Source organism: Bombus affinis, chromosome 3, assembly GCF_024516045.1.
Source record: "Bombus affinis isolate iyBomAffi1 chromosome 3, iyBomAffi1.2, whole genome shotgun sequence".
In the NCBI taxonomy this organism is placed as follows: domain Eukaryota; kingdom Metazoa; phylum Arthropoda; class Insecta; order Hymenoptera; family Apidae; genus Bombus; species Bombus affinis.
In genome coordinates, this window is record NC_066346.1 from 14,201,282 (window position 1) to 14,211,707 (window position 10,426).

The 10,426-nt window shown below is 38.0% G+C and overlaps 2 protein-coding genes across 4 annotated transcripts in view; one reads left to right on the plus strand and one right to left on the minus strand.

Annotated features, from left to right (window-relative positions):
* Positions 1-10,426, plus strand: part of LOC126914807 (A disintegrin and metalloproteinase with thrombospondin motifs 3-like) — a 434,443-nt gene that overhangs the window by 296,192 nt on the left and 127,825 nt on the right. The window lies entirely within an intron of this gene.
* LOC126914732 (uncharacterized) overlaps positions 1-10,426 on the minus strand; it is an 88,650-nt gene that overhangs the window by 35,569 nt on the left and 42,655 nt on the right. The window lies entirely within an intron of this gene.

Below are 10,426 nucleotides of genomic sequence, written 5' to 3' on the forward strand. Positions count from 1 at the left end.
AGTCAAAAAGCTTCCTTTCTTTGACCCTTGTTCCAATTGGACCGAAACTACGCTCGTTACATCGACGGAAAAAGTACGAAAGATTTCGCAAATCGGAGGAGACGACGCTGGGAACAACGGAAAAGTTCCTCGAAACGTTTATCCGTGGTCGTATCTCGTGCGAGTAATTCCAATCGATGCCCGGGATAAGCGTGACCCGTATTCCATACCGCCGGGTGTTCATCGATGTCACTGAAATTTTCTCTCGCTTTCAACTTCTCTACGCTAGTTAATAAAGCGCGGCAATCGTTGCAGGGTATCTCTCCCACGCGTTTACGCCGAATCGCCTACAACATGAACCGATATCGCGCCTTTTTTCCTTTACTATTGCGCAGCTTCAACTACGACCTTTCCGCGACACGTATTTCAATGCTAGCGGCTGCGACAAAAGCCGCATGAAGCACGGCGAATTAAAAGCGCGTCAGAGTAACGCGGAAAACATTGTTCGTAGTTTTCGTTAAAAAATGATTTGCAAAGGAATTTTACCGTTGCAAAAACGGTGTATGTAAATGGTGGAGATAGGAACAAATGGATAATAGATTTTTTCTTTTGTAGCGCGGGCGATAATATTTAACTTTATCAGGTAAATAGAATACCCGCTCGTTCGACGAATTTTGTTTTACGATCGAGCCCCTATGACTTCAAAAACCTGCACGAGGCTGCAACAATTTTCTTTGATTCCTTTCGTTTCGCTGCCTCCTATAAGTGAAAATAAAGCTTGCTTTAACTCGAATCATCTACACGTCCGGATACGTTATTTTAGCTCTGTAACTCGAGTTTAGAACACGATCTAACCCAGCCCAGACTTCTACATGGCCAAGTTTACCTGTGCGAGTACAACTTCCATATTGCCGCTACTCTAACAAGTTGCTCTCTGCAACTCTAACTTTTCCAGCTATACGTTACGAGCCGTCAGCAACCAATCTTTCTTTCTATTGTTGGCATTGTCCGGAATAACCATAAAGATATAGAGATACAGAGTACGAGGGTCGTACGTTACCGTGTAAATGGATGCGATATGAGAATGGGAAGAGAATGCCCTGTTAGACGGATAAAGGCGCCTTTTGTCCTTGTTCAACGCTAATCTTACCAAGCCCGGCGAAACGACATAGAAAATTTGATTTAAAATTGTGCATTTGCCCTTATTCATTTCGTCAAGAGTTAGTGTTAATCAGGTACGATGGTTAATCTGTGTTACACACTTACGTATGTAGCTGCGATAACAAAACTTTCCAACGGTTTCGTCGATACAAGTATAACATCGAAGCGTAAGTGCCAATAGGCCTAACCAGTCATCGATATCCCTACAATCCCTCCAACGAATATTTGAAAAAAGGCGTGACGAAAATGACGTTCGAAGACGAAAATTCGTTTCCTTTTGTCGTCTCTCAATGTCTCTACTGCGCACGCGGTTGGTAGGCGTCCGCTACCATTGCCACGTGTAAACGGTCTCGGACGAAAATGACGTTCGAAAAATAAAATTCGTTTCTTTTTGTCGTCTCTCAATGTCTCTACTGCGCACGCGGTTGGTAGGCGTCCGCTACCATTGCCACGTGTAAACGGTCACGGACGAAAATGACGTTGGAAAAATTAAATTCCTTTCTTTTTGTCGTCTCTCAATATCCCCACTACGCACACGGTTGGTGGGCGTCCGTGACCGTTGTCGTGTAACAATGGTCGTGGACGAAAATGAAGTTTGAAAACTAAAATTCCTTTCTTTTTGTCGTCTCTCAATATCCCCACTACGCACACGGTTGGTGGGCGTCCGTGACCGTTGTCGTGTAACAATGGTCGTGGACGAAAATGAAGTTTGAAAACTAAAATTCCTTTCTTTTTGTCGTCTCTCAATATCTCTACTGCGCACGCGGTTGGTAGGCGTCCGCTACCATTGCCACGTGTAAACGGTCACGGACGAAAGGACGTTCGAAAAGGAAAATTCCTTTCTTTTTGTCGCCTCTCAATATCTCCACTACGCACGCAGTTGGTAGGCGTCCGCTACCATTGCCACGTGTAAACGGTCACGGACGAAAATGACGTTCGAAAAATAAAATTCCTTTCTTTTTGTCGTCTCTCAATATCCCCACTGCGCACGCGGTTGGTAGGCGTCCGCGACCGTTGTTACGTGACAACGGTCACGCACGCCCACCAACCGCGTGCGTAGTGGGGATATTCAGAGGCGAAAAAAGAAAGGAATTTTAGTTTTCAAACGTCAGGTAACAATGGTCGCGGACGCCTACCAACCGCGTGCGTAGTGGGGATATTAAAGGGCGACAAAAAGAAACGAATCGGATCAAGAAAACATTTGTTGAATCGAGAGTTGTACGTAAAGAGTCGAAAACGAGAATTGTTAATAAATATACTATTAAACATCTACACATCCTGCACCAAATAACCTCACGTATTTACCGTACGAATGTGCGTGCGTTATTAGACGAACGCATTATATATATGTCGGAGATGAAAGAGCACCGGAGCCTTCCCCTCGGAACTTTGGGAAGACACCTAGTACCGTAATTTAGATTTCACCATAGCCGTATTAAGAAAGCCGTTGTCATTCGATCCGACTGTACTTATTCGAGATTTATGATAATGAGCTCGGGCTCGAGGCGACAACCAGTCGCCGAACGTAGTCGCGGTCAAGGGGATGAACGTTTTGTTTAACCAAGGCAGGAAGTAACTCTATACGATGGTAAACGATGGTAACGATGGTAAACGTTTCAATGGTTTCTGTCCCGTGGCTCGCCACACGCAGACTATGCTTCGAGTAAGACGATTACCAGATGTTGATGCGTCTCCACAGTACATGTTCGGCTAGCCCGAGGACCCGCTATAAATCTTAAGATCTATTTAACGAAAGTCCTTCAAACCGACAAACAACCTTTGTTCCAACTACGGGAAAATTGGAGAAGTCTATTTTTCTCACGAACGACGCGGCCCGATGGCGACTTTCTCTTAAGGGCGGCTAGCACCCTTCCCCTATTTCCTCCAACTAAGTAACTCCAATTTCCCTCACTTTCCGAATGAAGACTTTTCTCCGCGAATCCGATGATCTGGTGCCCTTAGACACACCCATCGTAGTTTTCCTCGACAGCGTCACCGTGATGGAGAGACACTCTATCGTACGATTTTAACGACGATACAAGTAATTCTCCGGTACGTAGTGCTTGTTCTGTGGCGACCTGAATATAACTTAGACTTCCACGAAGTATACACGTTCGACATCCCGTTGACCGCGGATTCGTTACCGGACCCGAGGCCATTGTCATAACGCCGCGAGTATCTAACATTGTGATTAATTACCAACGCTGTAATACCACTCACTTGTGCCAATAAACTCTACCATTGTTACACCGCATCGATGGCCAATATCAACGAAGATTCATCGAACACCTCCACCCCCAATCCTATCATCTAGCCGACATATATATTTCGCATTTTCAGTCTTCGTCGTCGTCGATCCTTATCGTTTTAAAAGTCGTACGGTTCCAGAGCATTTGGTCGCAGTCGCAGACCTTTCGGTTAGCGAGCTCGTTAGCGACTGTCTTATGAAACTCATGGCGAAGAATGAACCTACAGTTTTAGGTCTGAATTTAGATCCCGAACGATCGGAACCACACTGAGACAGACGTCTGTCTTTCTTTGTATATTTACGCAAATAAGATCATCAAGTAGTCAAACAATTTGATGCTCGGATCTCGATGATTGCGAACAATTACATTTCTGTTCTATTAACCGATCTGAGTGTTCCATATTTTACCTTTTCTGCGATGTCGATTCGATATTAAGAATTTATTTATAACGTTAGAGGTATAAGGCTAACACTTAGATGGAGCGTAATTACAAGAATCTTTTACATATCGCAACTGAGGCTAAAATAACAAAAAAAGAATAAAATAAAAGAATAATAAAAATAAGGTTTTGCGTGTGTGTGTATGATTAAGCGAGAATACAAGGCAAGAGGGAGGATAATTATTGTAAATCGAGTTTATGGCCAGCAGTCTGAACATAAAGTATACTACGTTGCAAGCTACGAGTGAACGTAAAAACTGTATTACTACCGTTACGTTACAAGGCACACGCACGAGCGAAATGACAAAGTTAGGATAAAAAGATTAGAAAATAAAACCAAGCACGCTGTAATGGTATTTCGCGACGTATTTTATTCTGTAACGTTATATCTGGTATGGTTATACCTTTCGATAAAAATCACAGATAATAAACCGAGTCTCCGTTTCAGTTGTAAGAAAATAAATTTCATTTTGTATTATGTGACGTTGCACTTTGTACAGCAAATCAACCGTTTCTCATATTTCGAAATATACACATAGCGTTTTATGCGTAAGGAGAGATAAGAAGCACACGGGACACTTGTGTACGTACGTTGTAAAGGACTTTCAATTTTGCATATGTGTCAGTCATCACGCATGAAATAACCGGACCAAAACAGTGGATACGGCGATACGTGTTTGACACGGCCAACCAGCGTTTGATTTGCGTTGAAATCAAATTTTTCGGTTCAACTTCACCGAAACTTCTTCTTATTCTAAAGTTATTAATACCGTTGAAGTGGATCTCACTTCAAACAAAACTTTACATCTTCTCTCTAGTGTTTAGTTTCCTTAGTCCTGCGAGAGATACAATTAGGCCTCGGCATAACGATCCTCTTTCAGAGGCTTCTTTGGTTTCAATTATAGCACCGCGAAAATCATCGCCGACATACAGACAACATAGACAATAAAGCGGAAATGCCAACAAACCGAAAGGATCAGAAAACTTCGATAGACCTAACGGCCATCAATATATTAGGTTGTGTTTTTCTTTTACAGACACGTCTTTTACAACGATGCATCTTCATACAACATGAAACCTATTTTGACAGAACAAAATGGATCATACGTAATTCGATAAAATAATATAAAACGAAAAATGTTGTGCATCCATTATTTCCTTATAAAACGAAAGAAACTTTTCGAACGACCTAATATTTCGACATCACAGTCGTTGATCGTCAGTTAGCCACCGGAGAGTCAAGAGTGAAGAATCGCTAAAATCGAGAGTTGTCATATCGCACGACTGCTTTAAGATCAAGTTCGAGTTCAATGATCATCGTTTTCTGTTTAATCCACTGTAATTAATCCATCTATCGATACATCATCACATAGGATAGAAACTACTGGAAATCCTAATTTCTAATATTTCTCTCTTTAGGCCAAGATAAAAAATACATCAACAAATACCGTCGACATCTTTAGCTAATTATGCAATAAAGACGATGAAATCATTGAATATATTCGTTTAACCGCATCGCAATTATGGTACAGATATCTCACGACATTGCATATACACAGCCCGTACGATGGCCACGGACAAGTTATTTCACGACACAATACGTTTGTACGACGCTACGAATGCGTTATTTCGCAACACAATACCGTTCGTACATTCCCACGGACGAGATATTCCGCGCGTCTGTTTTTCCGCAATTAAGCACAGCTCTCGCCCTAATAAACAAACACTTGCTTTTATACGAGACGTTTTTGTCACATTCGGATACGTATTATAATTTATCTCACAAATTTCCTGCCTTTCTATCCACTGTATACGTCAGAGACGAAGATTTCTAGTAGAAACACAATTCCATTGATTTTACCATCCAGGTGAAATACGTACGATACACGTATTGCGTAATATTTGTATCATTATGTATGTATCATTATGTTAATACAAATCTATACAATATATTCTTACAGGATTTATCATAATCGACAACGTAACGATCTGCAATGTTCATGAAACTTCGAATCAAAACATCGATAAAAACGGGATCGACGAAGCAGAAAATACGAGTCCCGTCGGATGCAATCCGACAGTTTAAAATCTGTTGTTCTTGATATCCGATCCTACTTTAAAATCGAAGCGTTCGTAAACCGATTAAAATCATAACTGCTTAATTACGATAATCAGGTGAACTCATTGGCCAAGGATCAAGGGTCTAGAATTAATATCGAGCTTAGTTGTTGGGTCACAAATAGGTCGTATACACCCGCTTGATGGCTATTCGACGTGCTTTGACCATAAAGGTTCGCAATACTAGAGTATCTTCAACGAAACGCAGTGTAACGTTGCAGCAGACAATGAGAGGCACCGACGTGAAAACGTACATACTTCATGGCTGCTGTCCCTTCCATTCTCGCTTTCTTCTTAACTGACTAAGAACGAGGAAAGGAAAAAAGACTTGTTCTCGACTTTTCATTTCATCCCTTACGTTACACGAAGGCATTGTCAGCGTCTCTTTGAGATTTTGCTCGGCGCGTTTCTTTCGCGTCGCCTATCGTCGATGCGCGATATTATTCGATATCAACGAAACAACGCCATTAAGACACGTATGGTCTCGCCCTTGTAACGCCACTGTGGCTGAGAAACTATATTACGCGTGATATAAAACGTATTATAGCAACGTGATATAAAGCGATAAAAATTATGTGGTTTATATAGTTTGTATCTTCTACTTCTTTTAAGACAGGGAAATTTATAGCGGCGAGCATTTGTAGAGCGACAAGTAGGTACATACGTTGATTTTTAAAGGCTTGTACAAGATTTTTAAGCGGAAATTCAATTTCGTTGGTTTCTGTTTAATTGGATTTGAATTTTTAAAAGGTAATGAATTTTCCCGATCGAACTGTTAGTTTAAACGCGGCCTTTAATTGTATCACGAACATTATTTTACGTTACTCTGCAACGTTTCCTCTATGTAATATATTCAATGTTTGTATACGCGATCTTCGCCTTAAGAATTACTCAAATATTTGGTTTTAATACGAAGGATTGTTTTAAAGATCATTTTCACCTCTATAAATATTTATTGTGTAAACCGTGTGTATAATTTGCGTAAAGCTTAAAAGATTTCCAATTTAACATTCGCACGTGAATTAAGACTGTTACTTGGAAAAATCATCGAACTCAAGAACCACACTCTTCCTCGCGTTCAAACTTATCCGCCTGTGCAGTTCGTAAATTCACTTCTTAGGTTTCTAATGAATTTTCAAAATAAACCTTCAACCTATCTATGTATGTATCTATACGATTAAACAAACCGTGGATTTTTATGCATTTCTAAATAATTTGTAGATATTATTCTAAATATCCATGGAACTATCGATTAAAGAATTATTATTCACGAGAATATAAGAAACAAAGATTATTAAAGTTATTTTATCTGGTATTACATGCGTGTAATTCGCGAGTCAATAACTTTATTTAATTATTTTGCTAAATTGATTCCTCGTCTCCTATATTTGCAGAAAGATATTTCTGTTGCGTCAAATACGTTTCCATTTTATATTATCTTCCACAGAGGTACTACATACGTATTATCTTTCTGTCTATCTTAACTTCAATTTTTTTAACTCGTCGCTTGTTGACTTTGTCAAATGTCCTTTGTTTACTTTGAAGTTGCGAAGCACGGAAAGCTTCCTAGGTACGTGTCCCACTCAGTCTAATAAAAAACGTTCAGGTGCGCGAAAAAGAAAAACGCAAAGTTCAAACGCACGCTAATAGATGGCTATATTTAAAAAATTACTCATATTAAATATATTAAGGGCTAAGTGACTTCAATTTTATTAGCTCGTTTCCTGCTGTCTTTAATGTTGCGAAACAGGAAAAACCTTCCTATCGCTCTCATCTAATAATAAGCATTTGGGTGCACGAAAAAGTAGAAGATTCAAGCCAGGATCAACGGAAAGTTTTACTTAAAAAATCAAATATGAAGAATCGAAAAACTTTTATTCATCTCCGATATCTATTCATCTCTCCGAGATGTATCTTGTTAAGATTATCCTCCTTCGAGGATTAAACGCTTCATGGCTATATAAAATGGTAACGAGTAGCGCCCTCTTCTAAAGTATTTAAAAAACAGGAGTAGGTCAGTGTGAAATTAAATGGCTGGAATTTTCAGCGATTTCCATAGACAGTGTCTTTGAAATACCTAATTCTCGCTGTTTCACGTATAAGCGAAATAGCGCTCAGCTTTCCAGCAAAAAGCAAATAGCTATATTCTGTAGTATTTGAAGCATCGACTGGCGAACAAATGCGAGAGGAAAAGTTTCGTGAAATTTACATCTTGAATTTCGTTATTTCATTTAACGCAGAGGGATTGGCGTCCGCTACGATCGATACGTTGGCAGATTTGCCTGCGGTTTCTAGCGATTGTCGCGACGATTCTAATTGAGTTTTGCGAAAGAAATGAAATTAAACGTTGGCCGTTAATCGATGGCTGGAAAATAAAATGGATTGCCATGATTCGTCGTATCCCCCGCCTTTTGTTTCTTTCTCATCTTTCGCGTTTCACGGTCTTCACCAATTACTATATAGAGCCGTACTTTTCTGCTGGCAACTTCAGTTTACGAGATTAAACATTAGCTGGTCCCGTTTCGTTTGATAAAACTGACATCTCATATACGACCTGAGGCATTCTACGAGCTTGGCGCAGGTTTAATAGAAATGTTCGGTAAATATGGACACAGATAGCGAATGTTACTTGTATAAACATTCACTCTGATCGAGAACTAAAAAATCTGGAATTTTCTGCTCTTGTGCTGAATTACAGTGGTTCGCGAAAATATTTGAATATCCCTGCAAACTCCTTGTGGACATATTATTAAGAATATCTTGATATCCTATCGATACTGTGACAAGATTAACGTATTATTACAATTTCAAACGAGTATGACAATGTATGTAAGAGTCGCAGGACATTTACTGCGATTATTTGTATGTTTGAGACTACTACTAATATTGTATACTAATTTTTCGTTAAGCATATGTTTGCAGTAAATGCCTTGCAACGTCTATATATATATCGAATTGGTTTCAAATTTTCCATAATGTATTAATAACAAGAGTTCTGTAGAAAACGTTCGAATAATGTATTCAATTACACGTAATTGATATTGCCTATTTAATATAATCGGAGAAATAATCTCATTCATTTCATAGTCAATTCATTTTAAGAATTAGCGGGAATACGAGTACGTAATAGGAACTTTAATAATCCCAGAATCCCATAGGCAAGTAAAAAGAAATAATTTAATTGAATTTGCTTTAGTTCGACTTTATTTCTATTTCTTATTTAATGCAATTCTATTTTATTTAATTTTAATTTCCATTTTTCTTTCATTTTATTAATAATTTAATATAATCCTAGCTCAATAACATAAATCATATAAAAAAGGATATATAAATAAATCGGTACAATACGATGCAAGCTAAATTTATGTACCAAAACTTTGACAACACCTTATAGATACGATAACTAATTGGAAATTAAGTAAAAACTACTTGTAATAACCCGCATTGCTTGTCAGGTAGGAGAAGATATTCAATCAACAAATAATTTCGCTACGTTCGAAATCTTCTCGCTCCTTAATCCATTTTCTTTCTGATTACAATAAACAGCATTAATTCCGTTCTCGATTAATTAATTTTATCAGTAGTATACTTATATCATTCTATAAAACATTAAATAAGTGACATTTAAGTTAAAAAATTATTTGCATATTATTATTTATACACTTTTGTTTGCATATATCATTATAAAAATTAATGGAATAAACTAATAGGATAACATATTTCTTAAACAAATGGAAAAATGAAAAGTCGATGGATTTTCATTTAACAAGCGTGTATCATTTGTAGCATTATGACAACTTAGCGATCCATTTGCTCAGCAAGTACTATCTTCAATAACTAAATCCTTTTAAATTAGTTAAACCTTCAGTGTCCTATTTTCCTATTCACTAAACGACATTTTTAATACGAATCAATTCGTTTCGCTAAAGACACTAAAAATTGATTATTAAAATAGAACTATACATTTTATATATTTTACACTAGTTCTCGTTGTCATATGATTACAATGACCTTAATGAATAAACGATCCTAAACAGTAACAGCATAAACGAGCTTATCTCAAGTATATCAATATTATACCAATATGTATAAGTTTATATTTCCAAAATACCTGTCTTTAAAAGTAAAATAATAGCAAACAAGGCAGTAAATAAAGTAAACGATCGTATTGCTCAACAGTCTTAACAAATAAAGCAACGATGCTAAAAGTAACAAAAATTGCTCCATAGCATATGTCCTCACAATTAAATTACGAATTAAAAAGGAGAATAAGAGTAAAATTAACAAATCGAATGTAAGCAAATGAAAGAATCATTCCGTATTATGTTTCCCTCGGTAGTGGCGGGATATTCAAACTTTTAATAATGATAGCGTCTCTTCAATCAAGAAATCACACATCCAAAAACTTTTACCTCGTAATAACGGTATTATTATACCATCGAATAAGTAAAAAATTAACACTCACCAAGAAAACGGTATA